The sequence below is a fragment of the Myotis brandtii genome, unplaced genomic scaffold (genome assembly GCF_000412655.1).
Source record: "Myotis brandtii unplaced genomic scaffold, ASM41265v1 scaffold23, whole genome shotgun sequence".
Classification (NCBI taxonomy): domain Eukaryota; kingdom Metazoa; phylum Chordata; class Mammalia; order Chiroptera; family Vespertilionidae; genus Myotis; species Myotis brandtii.
The window spans coordinates 537,941-552,403 of record NW_005358649.1 but is presented as its reverse complement, the minus strand read 5'-3'; the positions used below and the strand labels follow the sequence as shown (position 1 = coordinate 552,403).

Sequence of the window (14,463 nt, the reverse complement as noted above, 5' to 3'; positions counted from 1 at the left end):
GCTACCTGCACCCTGTCAAGGTAGGAGGGCAAGACACACTGCGGAGCTGGGGCGGGCAGCAGGGCACCCGGACTTGCCCGGTCTGCCAGCACCTGGGCAGCTGCCTCCGAGCCCTCACCCAAAGAGGCGGGGGACAGATCGGCCGCGGGAACTTGGCCCTCGAGGTCCCCACTGCTTAACTGTTCGCAGGTTTAAACCCGAGGTTGCTGGGTAGGGAGTCTCACGCTCCTTGGAGGATGCAACCCACAGGATGCCCTTTCCTGGTGAGAGGTTTCTCGGGGTGCCTGATGAGGCGCTCGGTTGCACGTCCTGGTAATTTTTACAATCAGAGTTATATTTATGAGCCTTTTTGGTTTTAAGTGTTTTAATTTACATAGTTGCATTTCCATTGTCGTTTTACCAGCTGTTTGAAAAGTTTCATGAATTAAATGTTTATGAACTATAGGGTAATGGAGTTATCTGTCCCTTAGTACTCCTAGGAAACCAGTGTTGAAAATATTTTGTAAAACTGGTAAGAACAAAATGAGACCGTTTTGCATCCCCACAAAATATATTTCAGTACGTTTTAATAAAGGTTAACGATCATGGACTAGACAGCCACCAAGTGTGTTAGAAAAACTAAAATGTGTTTATGTAATCTGTATAATAAATTGGTATATTCGTTGAGTGATCTTATTAAATACTATATTCAAATTCTGTAATGGACAGTTATCCAAGAAAATCCGTTTTGTATAATTTTTTTACATTACATATAGGTAGGTTGCTCATTATTTAGACTCTGCATTGTCCTTTTCTCCTAGACTTGATTTTTTTGAAATTCTATATTCATCTGGCTTTCTGTTCAAAATATGAAATCGTCCTCATATTTCCTAAACCTAAACTTTCAAATTTTTGGTTCCACCATTCTGAAGTATTTGGCTACACACACACACACACACACACACACACACACACAATTATGAGTTAGTCTTAAATATATCAGTGTTCAATAAATTATTGAATAATCATTATTGAAATGTTTAAAAAGTACACCCTCTAATATTAATTGAACTTTAAATGCTGTGGTGAGGTGTAACAAAATTTACTTTGCAAATATAATCAACCTGATTATAGGCTAACACTATTTTAAATATTAAATATAAAAAATTTAAATATCATTTGTTTATAATTGTGAAAGCTCCTATTCCATTCATGTGTTATATACAGTGTAGAGCAAAAGTAGGTTCACAGTTGTTCAAATGGAAAATAATAAATAATAATACAAGAATAAACTGTTAGGCATACTCAACTGTAAGCCTACTTTTGCCCCACCCTGTTTAACAATCTCAGCTGAAAAGTCTTTTTTTTTTTCTAAATAATAAAATCTCCTCCATGTTTTATTGGACTTCAAAGAGTCTTATGAAAGAACACAGAAAAACCCATGTGAGGGTGTCCAGGGGTTACAAGGCAGTCTGCAACCTACCCCCCTCCTAAGACCAGCCCCAGGAGCGCCCACCCCAGGCCTAAAATAGGACCCCAGAGTAAAGGCATGTTAAGGAGTGAGGCAGAGGGAAAATACCTTTATAGCCGTAACAAAAAATAGGTAGAGAAGAGAGTTGTCTAGAGGGTGGGAAGGGTGGGAGGACGTGGTCACACAGCCACCTTCACCTACACCAATCTTCCTTAGCCACCTCCTTCCCTAAATTGGCTGTGTCTGAAGAGTCATTTCTTATTAAGGGGTTTGTATTACGGTGTGCATTAAATTGCTTTCAAATATATATTAATAATAGATTTTTTTACTTGACATTTAAATATTAAGTAGACTTTATTACAAAGAGGATCTGTTAAATGCCTCTTTGTGAGAGGTGTAATTCAGATGATAAATCAAGTTGTTTTTCATCTTAGTTTCTTGCAGTGCTTTTTTGAATAATGTTAGAACCATAATTTTCAGGTAACAATAAGCTTAACAAGAGGTGGGTTTTTTTGTTTTGTTGGGGTTTTTTTTGCACTTGATTCATGTACCAAATGTTTTTGTAGTACTGTAACTCCTTTAGGAAAAACTAAATCTCATTTGCCCTCTGGATTATTCTGATTTTAAAAGACGACTCTAGGGATAATGAAACATGGTCAAAGATTACCTTTTAATGAAATTGATGGTGGTTGAACAAGTGACTAGTCTGTTTTAAAATCATTTACTGAGTGCCTACTATGTGCAAAGAAAGCACTGTGTTAGCAGAGTGAATACAGTTAAGGGTAAGGCTCAATCCCTGCCCTGAATGAACAGAGAGACAAAGATGTAAGGGAGAATGTTGTATGTGCCATAAGAGAGCTATAATCATATGCTGTGGAAGTTCAGAGGAAAGAGGTTTTACATGCATAATTGAGACCATAACACATTATTTTACAGGCACTACTAAAAATGCTTAACTATTAAATCTTTGATTAATCTAATGCAAATAAAAATGGTCTGTTTATTGCACTTTTTGGTTAACTAAAAGTATTTTAGCCCTTAGTATTCCAAGGACCTTAGAACTAAACTGATTATATGACAACACCCTCCCAAAAAGGAAAGGTCCATTCTGAAAGGGCTACTTATGTAATATGGTTTTCCATTACCATGCCTATTTGGTAATCAATTATATTGAGAGGTTGTTCATTTTAAAGGTGAATTTAGAAAAAGTCACAAATTAGAATACAATGTGATGATTACTGAAAGATTAGAGCTGTGTGATTAGAGCCAATATATCCAGACATTTAATCTGGATGTTCTGTCTCATTCTAATATTTGTAACTTCCAGATATTGCTTTTAGCTAGATAAAATGTTTAGATAGTTGAATTAGTCACCTTTCACTGTAGTTCTTTGATAAGTAGAGACAGATAATATTTACCATGGATAACATTTTTTTAAAAAATAGGGAACATTTCATGAATTTGGAGCCATGCTAATCTTCTCTGTATCATTCCAATTTTAGTATATGTGCTGCAGAAGAGAGCACTTACCATGTATAACTTTTAAAAATATCTTTAAAGCCAAGGATCTTGTTTTAGGCTTAGTTTGAAATTAAAACATTGTGGGTAAATTTTCCTACAGTTATTATATTCATTCTCCATGATTTCTTGCCCACATGCACACATACTATTTTATATAGTTACAATCAAAGTCTGGGTATATTTTTATTTTCATTGTTAGCATTAATAAATATTTTTTCATGTTATCCCTTAGACTTCATAATTACACTTGTTACTAGCTATAACTATATAAGATTGCATTTGCATTGAAGTATTTGGAATTATTATTATTACAGATTATAACTGCCATAAATACTAACTTTTAGATTCTTGCTTAAACATTCTTTTTCAGAAATGGCCCATGCGATCAAGATTATACATCGGTGCTACTGGTCAGTTTCTGAAGCATTCTGTCTCTGGAGAGAAAGCAAATCATGGCAATATGCCAGCAGATTCACAGCCTTAGGCTGTCCCCTGATGGGTGCTGAAAGAAAGTGGTGTCTATTGTTTTTAAATAGTATGAAATAATTCTGTATTTATTACATCAGACATAACAAACATCATTTCTGAAAGTTTACATATGAATCCATAGTTGAGTTTTCAGATTTATCTGTCTAATCTAAATAAATGAGAAATGAAATGGTCTTGTATAAAACACAGCTTATCTATTCAGTCTGAGACGTAGTCACTACTATATAATGCAGGAGAAACTATTGGAAAAAAGGAAAGACACACAAAAGCAAAAAACTGTATATATATCCATAGAATGCATACACTCTGTAGTGTATTTATTACAAACTGAAAAGCTGGTATCTATTGATAGTCTTTCTAGTTTACAAAAATAAAAGCTGTATTTGTAATATACCAGTATTTCATTTTTGTAAAAACCAGTCCATGCTTAAAGTTGGTCTAAGAAGCTATTTCAGTTGGAAGGTGTGACATCATTTATTCAGTTTCAGCTGAGTATGTGTGAAAAGACTGCTGAGGTAATATGATGATGCAGTAACTTCTATATCTAGCTATTGTTCCCTCTTAGAAAACTTGTTAGGAACATTAAAAATTGTTTGCTTCAAACAAAAAGGAAAAAAAAAAGTAATTGTTTGCTTCATAGGACAGGGCTTGCCCACCATCCTAGAGGATTACTAAATATCTAATTACTAGAGGCCTGTAGGCCTTCCTTGCCCTGGCTGCCGGCACTGGCACCGGCTTCCTTCTGGCACCCGGGACCTGGGCTTCCCTCGCCCCCAGCTTCATCTGGATCGTCCGGTCTAATTAGCGTGTTACCCTTTTATTATTATAGATAATTCCAAATTGTAGAAGGTTTTGGAAATCCCTGCAGCGCAGATGGGTGTCACTGGGCAGTAGGGCTCATCCCCCTCCTCCCTGGTCACTCGATATCCATCCTACTCTCTTTCAGGTCCTGGACTAGCTGAGAAGGTGTGGTTGCAGCCACCCTAGAGAGTGAGCCCCCATGACCCTCAGTCACAGCTTTGGCCGGGCTCCTTCTCCCCTTGTCAGCTTCGGTTCACAGTCTACCTATTTGGCCATTATGACATGGGAGACATCCTGTCTGATTTGGGAATTCTGCCACTGATCTGTGCCTCGAGGGGGTCTGAGGACCACCCTGATACATCAGGCCAGAGCAGGCCCTCCTGAACCTGCCCCGATGTGAACCTACAGCCTGGGAAGGCCCTCTGCTCTGGGCCTCTCCTACCACACTGCACATCAGGTGCCATAAAGTAGAGATAATGGTCAGGGAACATACTGAATCTTTAAACACCTGAAGAAAAATCTCCAATCTCTTTTGTCATGTTTCTGCTGCCTTAGATTTCCTTTTATTTCCCTTGTTTTTTACTCAGTCTTCTATTATTCCACTTTCCAAATGTAAAGTTCATTTATTTCTCAGTGACCCTGTTTTTAAAGTTGCTGAATTTGATCCAAGATTAGCAAACAGAAAGGCATATTAAGGGGCTTGGTTGAGTTAATATTGCAGTTGAACCACCACTTTATTTTCTCCTCAGTTTTCTTTAAGGTTTTGGCAGTGAAATGAAAGACTATTTAAGGCAAAAACTACCATTTAGTTCATTCAGCCAAACATCAGCATGTTTTGCCTCCTATCTGATAGTTTGTAACTTTCATTATTTTAATGTGAATATCTCCTTGTAATGTGATGGAAGTGTGTCTTTACAAGAAAATGTATTAATCAAAACTCTGTACATATTGATATTTAGCAAAATGTTTGTATATTTAAACATTTGTGAATATATTTACTCATGTAACACTGAAAGGGATAAAAAGTAAAATGAGTTATGGATTCAGGCATTCACTATTAAAAAAAAGTGCTAAGAATAATCTTTTATCTTAAGGAATAAAATCAAAACTTCTTTAAAGTTACCTGAAAATGAACTATAAACTCTACATTTGATAGGAGGAATTTCAGAAAAATGGCTCTCTTGCTAATCTATTTGGCTACAGTGCTTACTTAAAGCATTTAATTGGGAGAAATTTATGACTTGTTGATTATCAGACTTTTCTAAATCATTGTTAGATACTTTGCCTTTTATAGTATCACTTTTTATTTCTTCTTGTCCGGTTATATAAATGTGTTAATGCCAAAGAAGTATATTTCTGTCATGGGTTTTCATAACTTTTTAGTAAATTGCTAAATATGCTAACAGATTTTGGTGGGTTGGAAAATATCAGAGAGAAATTGCATGTTTTCACCCAAAGGTTCAAGGGAGGATGCTGTTTTCATTAATGGTGCATGGTCAGGATAAAGAATATTACTAAAATAAAGCACTAATTGAAAATTAATTTAGTCTGTTAAATTTGCATCTGTCTCTGTGTCTATTTAACAAATGCTGAAGGTACATTTGAAAATCTTTCTAGTAGATATCTACTTGGCTTTAGCTTCATTATATATTTTTTTAATAAAGTATATGTTAAGACTGGAGAGGGGGTATATTTGGATCACAATATTCTATAATCTGCAAGGTAAATTTCTGTCAGTTCACTCAGCTCTCTCAGTGATATGAGATACATTTAAATTCCTTTATAATGATAATTTGGGGGGAGAAGGAAATGCCTTTTTAGAAGCATGAATTCCAACAGACTTTAAAAATATTTTTATTTTTCTGATTATAAAAACACAATGCAGTTTATTGTACACCAATTATACATCAATAAGCTATTTTAAAAGTATATAGTATATACCCCTTTTTAAAAATAAAATTAATAATAAAAGGAATGAAGTGGAAAATAAAAGTCCTACAATGTAGGTGGGTGTTTGGGGTAAAGTTGGGGATATCTGTTCACATGTTACTTGGTAATAAAAAGAGTAGTTCTGCGATATCTATAGTTTCCCAAATTATTTACAGTTAGTAGTATACTATTGGTGTCTTTCTCCTTAGTACACACTTTAAAATTTTTATTTTTATTTTTTTTAATATATTGATTTTTTACAGAGAGGAAGGGAGAGGGAAAGAGAGTTAGAAACATCGATGAGAGAGAAGCATCGATCAGCTGCCTCCTGCACACCCCCTACCGGGGATGTGCCTGCAACCAAGGTACATGCCCTTGACTGGAATCGAACCCGGGACCCTTCAGTCCGCAGGCTGACGCTCTATCCACTGAGCCAAACAAGCCAGGGGCACACTTTAAAATTTTTAGTTTTGTTTCTGTTGTTATTGTAACTTATAAAATATCTGAAATAAGATTCCAAGTTTTTTAAAGGAGCACTAGGGAAATATTATAAAATTGTATATTTCAAATAAATTAATGTGTACTTTTATTACATACTGGTAGATGGTGGTCTTATATATGACTGTTTCACTGAAAAAAAAAATTAATGCCCTTTAAGTTCTATAGATTTGCTTCCTGTGAACTTGGAGTACGGCCCAGATGGTACTGCAGCACAGTTGGGAATGAGGGACATTAAGTATTCTTGCCTAACTACATAAACCTGGGGAGGGCTTTCCTCCCTATGTTTACACAAGTCTTAGTTTCAACTCATAAGAGAAACCAGCTCAGTGAAATACACCTCAATCACTCAAACTCTTTCATTATAAATTATACCACAGCATTTAGCTGTCAGAAGCTTTTAAATTACAAACTGAAGAATAATCTTAACTATTAGGCTTAAAGATTATGTCAATAGTCATTTCCTGTACATATGAATGTTACTGAAGAAATTCATGCGTTCCTGCCCTCCTGCCCTCTCAGGACCAAGAAGTATGTCCATGGGGAGCTCTGGGGATTGGACTTAAATCACTTGTGTCCATTTTGATGGCCATTGGAAAATGGGGGCCATTTAAAACAATGTGAGGTCTAAATAAGAATTTATTTTAAACATTCTTATTTTCAAATAAGTTCTGAAATTACTCAAAAATTTTTAAATGTGTGCTATTATAAGGCATTTTAATACTTTACATAGATGGGTATATCGTGTGGGTCAAAATTTTTTAAAAATTAGTTATATTTAAAAAATAAATAAAAAAGGCCTGTGCAAGATTGTTTCTATTCTGGATGCAGCACATCTTTGCCTCTTGCTAACTGTAAGACCCTAGAGCAGAGTCATTTTGAAAGGTAGGCTATCACCAAGTGAAAAAGTGGTGTGCAATGGCAGAACCAGGAGAGGAAGAGGAGGAAGGTGGGAGGTGGGAAGCTGTTCCCAGATCCTCCTTTTAGAAAGAGGAAGCCAGTGTCCAATCAGGCTAGAAGTGTAATGTTCTGAGACATAGAGGAGAGACTGACTTGAAAACGAGAACTGGTTTCAGGATAAAGCCAGAACAACAAAAAATCTGCTAATTCTGGGCCACACGTGGCCTGAGAGGTTGAGAGCAGCCACACTGGGGCTCAGGAAGGACTAGGCCCAGGTGGTTCTATTTCCCTCTCTGGCCAGACTACCAAGACCAGAGGTTGGACGATGTCTAGAGTGATGGTGCTGGTGAGAATGGCTTGACCCAAGACAGAAACAATATCTGCTGGTCTGGTCTTCCCCGCCTCCCCAACCATGTGAGCTCCACTCAAGGTTTATGACCACTCTAAGGAATATGCACTTTGATTATATTAGTGCCCTCCCTTCCCGAAAGTGAATAGGAAGTGAATGGTGGGAGGTGATAGCTATTACTCAAGATCCACCTTTAGCCCGGCCCATGTGGCTCAGTGGTTGAACTTGAGCATCCACCCATGAACCAGGAGGTCATGGTTCTATTCTGGGTCAGGGTTTATGCCCAGGTTTTGGGCTCAATCCCCAGTAGGAGGCATAAAGAGGCAGCCAATCAATGATTCTCTTTCATCACTGATGTTTCTCTCTCTCCCTGCCTCTCTCTCTAAAATTAAAAATATATTTTAAAAAGTTTTTATCACAAGAAAAAAAATTGTAACCATGTGAGATGAAGGATTTTAACTGAACTTACTGTGGTAATTATTTCCCAACACACAGATATCAAAACCATTATGTTGTAGTCCTTAAACAATGTTATATGTCAATTATATCTCAATAAAATGGGGGGGGGTTAATTGGACTTAGAAGCTAAGTAATGATGACTAATTTTTTGGTATACTGGAGTTAACTTGTTTTACCCATAATGTTTGAGCATGCATGTCTTTGATGAAAATAAATCTCTTATTTTTATCCTCATGCCTTCTCCCCTTCCCCTACATAATATTAAGTGGAGGAATGTGGAGGGAAAAGAATACAAATTAAAAATACCCATTATTGGTGAGAATGGGGAAATGATGACTGTTGCACTATTGGAGTGGAAGCTCTTTTAAGTACAATTTGGCACTGACTTAGCAATTCCACACTTAAAAATTTCCCTTAAAATACACTTATATTCACAAATGTATAACAGAATAATTATTACAGGTATTCATCGATTTTTTTCCTACAATTTATAGATTTAACAGTTTTCCCTGCCCTCAGTATTGGTTGCATTCACGTAACCTAACAAAATTGCACATCTGAGAATGAACCTTCAAGGGTTTGCTAGTATCTAATGGTGATGCCTGACCACTTAAGTTGGCCTATGAAACCCCTACCTATATCACTGCCCTTACTCTCAACCACTTCCTACATTATACTTTAAGTTGTAGAAAACACACACACACACACACACACACACACACTCCTATTTCATGCTTCAGTGCCTTTATTCATCAATCATCAGTTGGTCCAAAAATATTTTTTTAATGCTATGGCACAGATTGCTCGTTGCTTACTATATCAGTTAGGAATTACATTTAGCTGCTAATAAGAAAGACCCAACTACAGTGGCTTAAATAGATTAGAAGTTTTTCCCTCATGTAAAAGAAAGCCACAAGTGATAACTTCATAAAGTTATCAGGGTCCAAGGCTTCTGCTTTTTTCTCATTGGTCAGAACTGGGTCACAGGGTCATCCTCTGGTGTAAGGAAGATATATGGATGTTTGGTATCTGCTCCAGCTAGTTTAAAAAGAAAGAGGCTTATTATAGACTAGAGGCCCAGTGCACGAATTTGGGTGGGATCTCTAGGCCTGGCCGGCAATCAGGCCGATCGGGGCCAGGCTGATCAGGGCTGGGCTAGAGAGAAAGCGATGGTCATCGGGCCGGGTGCGGAAGAAACAGACACTGGATGCGGACATCATCGGTGCCCCACCACCATGCGGTTCCCCGCCTCCCCCCCACTCCTTCCCTCACTGCTGCATCGCTACCGCTACCGCAGTGGGTGGGTGGTGGGCCTATCGGGGCCTGCTGGCCGGGGGGAGGAACAGGGCATAGGAGGTTATCCACCAGTCCCAAGGAGGGAGCCGGCCCTCAGCGCCCCTGGGAATGGGGCCATGTCCGCCGCCATCTACCCTTGGTTCCCTGTTCCAGCCTGGGAGCCAGCCCCAATCGGGTGATAGGGGCCTGCTGGCTGATGGGAGGAACTGCAGGAGGTTGGCCGGCCAGGGGAGGTTGGCTGTGGGAGCACACTGACCACCAGGGGGCAGCTCCTGCATTGAGCATCTGTCCCCTGGTGGTCAGTGCACATCACAGCGACCAGTCATTCTAGTAGCTTAGGCTTTTATATATATAGTTTATCAGTGACTTACAGAATCATTGGAATGAAACAAACTAGGTCTGAATTTATAGGAAAATTTTCCAATGTCATCCCACAGACCTGGGCTGCCAAAGCAGCTGATACTTCTGCCCTGGTCTGGATTCTGCCTGCCAAATGGGAAGCTGCCCCCACAGTGGCTCCAGAAGCACACTGTCTCTGCTGCATATACACCAGCAAAACAGATGCCTCCTGGCTTTTATTATAAGTTATGCTTTTCTCCCAACATAACTCAATTTAGAATTCAGACTTTTGCACCAATGGGTTTGATTGGCAGGACCCAATTCTCCTATCTGTAAGAGAGTCTTGGAATATATAATACTTAGCTTTTCAGTCTCTGAAGTACAAAAATGCAGATAAAAGGAGACTGGAATAGCTACTGAGAGAGCCAGTTCCAGCATCTACCACAGGAGGCAGGGGAAGCAGACATACACACTGGCTCAGCACTAAAAGTAGGCCCATAACACAAAAGAACTCAGAGTTTCATTATCAGAGAAGAGGGCTGGGGATGGCTACAGGGACAGCAACAAAAGTATCTATCTGTCATGAGAACCTGACCACGTCTTAAGAGATAAAGGAAGAGTTTCCTGAGAAGGCAAAGAGGAATAAGAAGAGCATTCTAGGCACAGGGAAAAGGAAGTGAGAAAAATATGCGGCTCTGAAAGAAAGTGCATGGAGAAGGGGGATGGATACTTCACATATATTATTTCATTTAATCCTCACAAAAATCCTAGGAATAAATACTGTGTCATTCCCAATTTATTTTAAAATTGATTTTAGAAAGAGGTGAAGGGAGAAGAAGAGAGAGAGAGCGAGAAAGAGAGAGAGAGAGAAGCATTGATGTGAGAAACATCCATTGGCTGCCTCCTACATACCCTCTGGGGATCAAACATGCAACCTGGGCATGTGCCTTGATAGGAAATTGAACTGGGGACCTTCTGGTGCATGGGATGACACTGAGCAATACCAGCCAGGCTCACTCCTCATTTTTAAATCAAGGAGGGTCTTTAAAAGCAAATTAAAGGATTTGGCTTTAGCCAGAAATCTTCCACAGAAATGCAGAAGTGCTGGGGGTTGGGGAGCTATATTGGTAAGCAGAGAAAAGAATATAGAATTCCAAACAACATAAAACACCATAAACATAATAAGAAAAAAAAAACACAGACTGGGAAAAGTTATTTGCAATGCATGTAACTATTGATCAATTAAAGATTAGCATCTAAAATATGTGAAGAAATCCCATAAATCAATTTTTAAAATTACAAATACTCCAATAAAAAATTGGTCAAAGCTATGATTTATCAAAGAGAAAACCTAAATGATTAAAAACATTAAAAAAATTAAGATTAATAAGAAAACATGTAAAGTTATCTTTCAACCTCATGGGAAATGCAAATTAAAACAGCAGTAAATATCATTTTATATTTATCAGACTGGCAAAAATATTTAACTTCTGAAAATAGCAAGTTCTTACAAGAATATAGTACCACCACCACTTGGAAAGCAATTAGACTATATTCAGTATGAAGATGCATTTATCCTTCCATCTAGCTCCTAGGGACAATGATGTGTTATAAGAGCCAATTATTAATTATTAAAATATTCATGTATTGCCGTAACTGGTTTGGCTCAGTGGATAGAGCATCAGCCTGCGGACTGAAAGGTCCCAGGTTCGATTCCGGTCAAGGGCATGTACCTTGGTTGAGGGCACATCCCCAGTAGGGGGTGTGCAGGAGGCAGCTGATGGCTGTTTCTCTCTCATCGATGTTTCTCTCTATCCCTCTCCCTTCCTCTCTGTAAAAAATCAATAAAATATATTTTTTAAAAAATATTCAGGTATTTTGTGAGCCAGTTGTTAAATGGTAGCTTGAAATCAGCCAAAATGAGAGTATTTACACCGTGGAAATCTGCAAATGGCACAAATCAGGGCTTGGGTTTTGTTTTGTTTTGTTTTTAGATCTTGTTTACAAGAACAGCACTGGAACATAGAGAAACTATCATGTGTATGTACAAGAACACATTGTAGAAGAAGCATTCATAATCCACACCTTATTACATTTTAATATGGTGTTAATTTCAGGACATGATTTTTATTAGATCCATCACTAAGGTATGAATAACATCATAATTTAACCTTAGCTTGAATTTTTCAATTACTTCCACATTCTTAACTAAGTAATCATTCTTAAATATTTTTTTAAACAGTAAGAAAGTCTATTATTTCACATAACAAGAAGCTTAAGCTGGAGTGGCTCCCTGGCTGGTTAATTTGTTGACTATTCAATGTTGCTTGGTTTATTCTTTCTACTTTGCCATCTCTGGCAAGCTCCTCTTTAACAAAATAGCTTCAGTAATGCCAGGAATTCTTTCACAGATGGTAATATCAAGAGAAAAAAAAAAAAAAGCTGCTTCTTCCCATATGTATTTTCATCAAAGAAGAAAACTCCCTGAAGTCCCCTCATCGATTTCCCCTCAGGGCCCATTGGTCAGCTTGAATAATTTTAGTAACATTCCATTACATTCAGATTTTGTCATAGGATTTAAGTAGTTGTTTGCATGGCTTAGTCTTAACATACTTAAATTTTAAATAAAAAAGGGAAACCCTAGTGTCTCACATTGACAATTAAAGCCACTCATTATTTTAGATCCGGGCAGAAATCATAAGTAATTTAGGTAATTTTTCCCAAAATTATCTCAGTAAAGTTCATGTACTTTAAGTGTTTAAGAATCAACTTTCATTTAGATCAGTGCCCTATTTTCTGACAATTTAATGTATTTTTCACAGATTTGGAACTTTAACCTTGACGAGAGGTATAAATGCTATGATTATCTTAATGTCAATATTATGTTTAAAAATAATCTTGCCTGAGGTAAAAGGATCTTATATATAAAAGTCATGCATTTATGACTAGGGTCATTTACATTTCTCTTGTGTTAACTCTATTTTGACATGCTTACTCTTGAGCATGGGAAAGCACAAGCATATGGTTATTATAGCCAACTTCCTTCCAGTTCCAACCTCATTTTCTGCTGCAAACATCTAGGGGAACTAGGAAGTTCTCCAAGTCATTCACTAAGTATGAAAAAGGACTGAGGGCCAAATGTATTAATTTACTAATGAGATTTACATGTGTAAGTACAAAATATAGATTCTGACAGCTTATAAGAAAAAATGTCCTATATGCCCTGAATCCAGATGTATGTCTACCTACAATAAGTAAACTTTCTAGCCCTGGCTGGGTGGCTCAGTTGGTTGGAGTGTTGTCCTCCTATATACCAAAATGTTGCAGATTCGATTCTGGTCAGGGCATATACCTGGGTTGCGGTTTTGATCCCCGGTCAGGGCATGAATGGGTGATCGATGTTTCTCTCTCTCTCTTTCTCCCTTCCTTTGTCTCTAAAAATCAATAAAAACATATCCTTGGGTAAGGAATCTGGTTATACAGCCAAAGAATGACTATTTTTTAAAGTTATAATTTGCCCTGGCTGGTGTGGCTTAGGTGGTTGAGCATCATCCTGTGCATCAAAAATTCGCCAGTTCGCCCTAACCGGTTTGGCTCAGTGGATGGAGCATCGGCCGGTGGACTCAAGGGTCCCGGGTTCGATTCCGGTCAAGGGCATGTACCTTGGTTGCGGGCACATCCCCAGTAGGGAGTGTGCAGGAGGCAGCTGATTGATGTTTCTCTCTCATCGATGTTTCTAACTCTCTATCCCTCTCCCTGGGGTGTGCAGGAGGCAGCTGATCGATGTTTCTCTCTCATCGATGTTTCTAACTCTCTATCCCTCTCCCCCTTCCTCTCTGTAAAAAATCAATAAAATATATTTTAAAAAAAATTCGCCAGTTCAATTCCCAGTCAGAGCACATATCCAGGTTTCAAGCTCAATCCCTAGTAGGGGGCATGCAGGTGGCAGCCTATTGATGTTTTTTTCCCTCTTCCTTTCTCTCTCTTTAAAACCAATAAAAACATGTTAAAAAATAAATGTCAATATAAAGTTATTTAAAATCTTTTTTTAAAATTGTTTATTGATTTCAGAGAGGAAGGGAGAGGTAGAGACGGATAGAAACATCAATGATGAGAGAGAATCATTGACTGGTTGCCTCTGGCACGCCTCCTACTGGTGATTGAGCAACCAGAGCATGTGCCCTGACCAGAATTAAACTGTGATCTCCTGGTCCATAGGTCAACACCCAACCACTGAGCAACACCAGCCAGGCCATATAATGTTATTTTTGATAAACTGCTTTATCAGATTTAAACCATGAAACTTTTCTCTTGATGTGATTTCAGCTGTGTTTACAACTGGTAGCATTAATTCAGTCCAGCAACCTGGAGACCAGCAACCTTACTGATGGAGAATACCAAACACTTTTCATAATGCCATTCAGGGCTGCAG

General features: G+C 38.1%; 1 long non-coding RNA gene across 1 annotated transcript; it reads left to right on the top strand.

The window, feature by feature from the left end:
* Positions 1-5,803, top strand: LOC106726132. The gene is made up of 3 exons (XR_001362157.1): positions 1-20; positions 3,342-3,381; positions 4,407-5,803. It is a non-coding gene; the product is annotated as an uncharacterized LOC106726132 (long non-coding RNA).
* Positions 5,804-14,463: the final 8,660 nt, after the last annotated feature.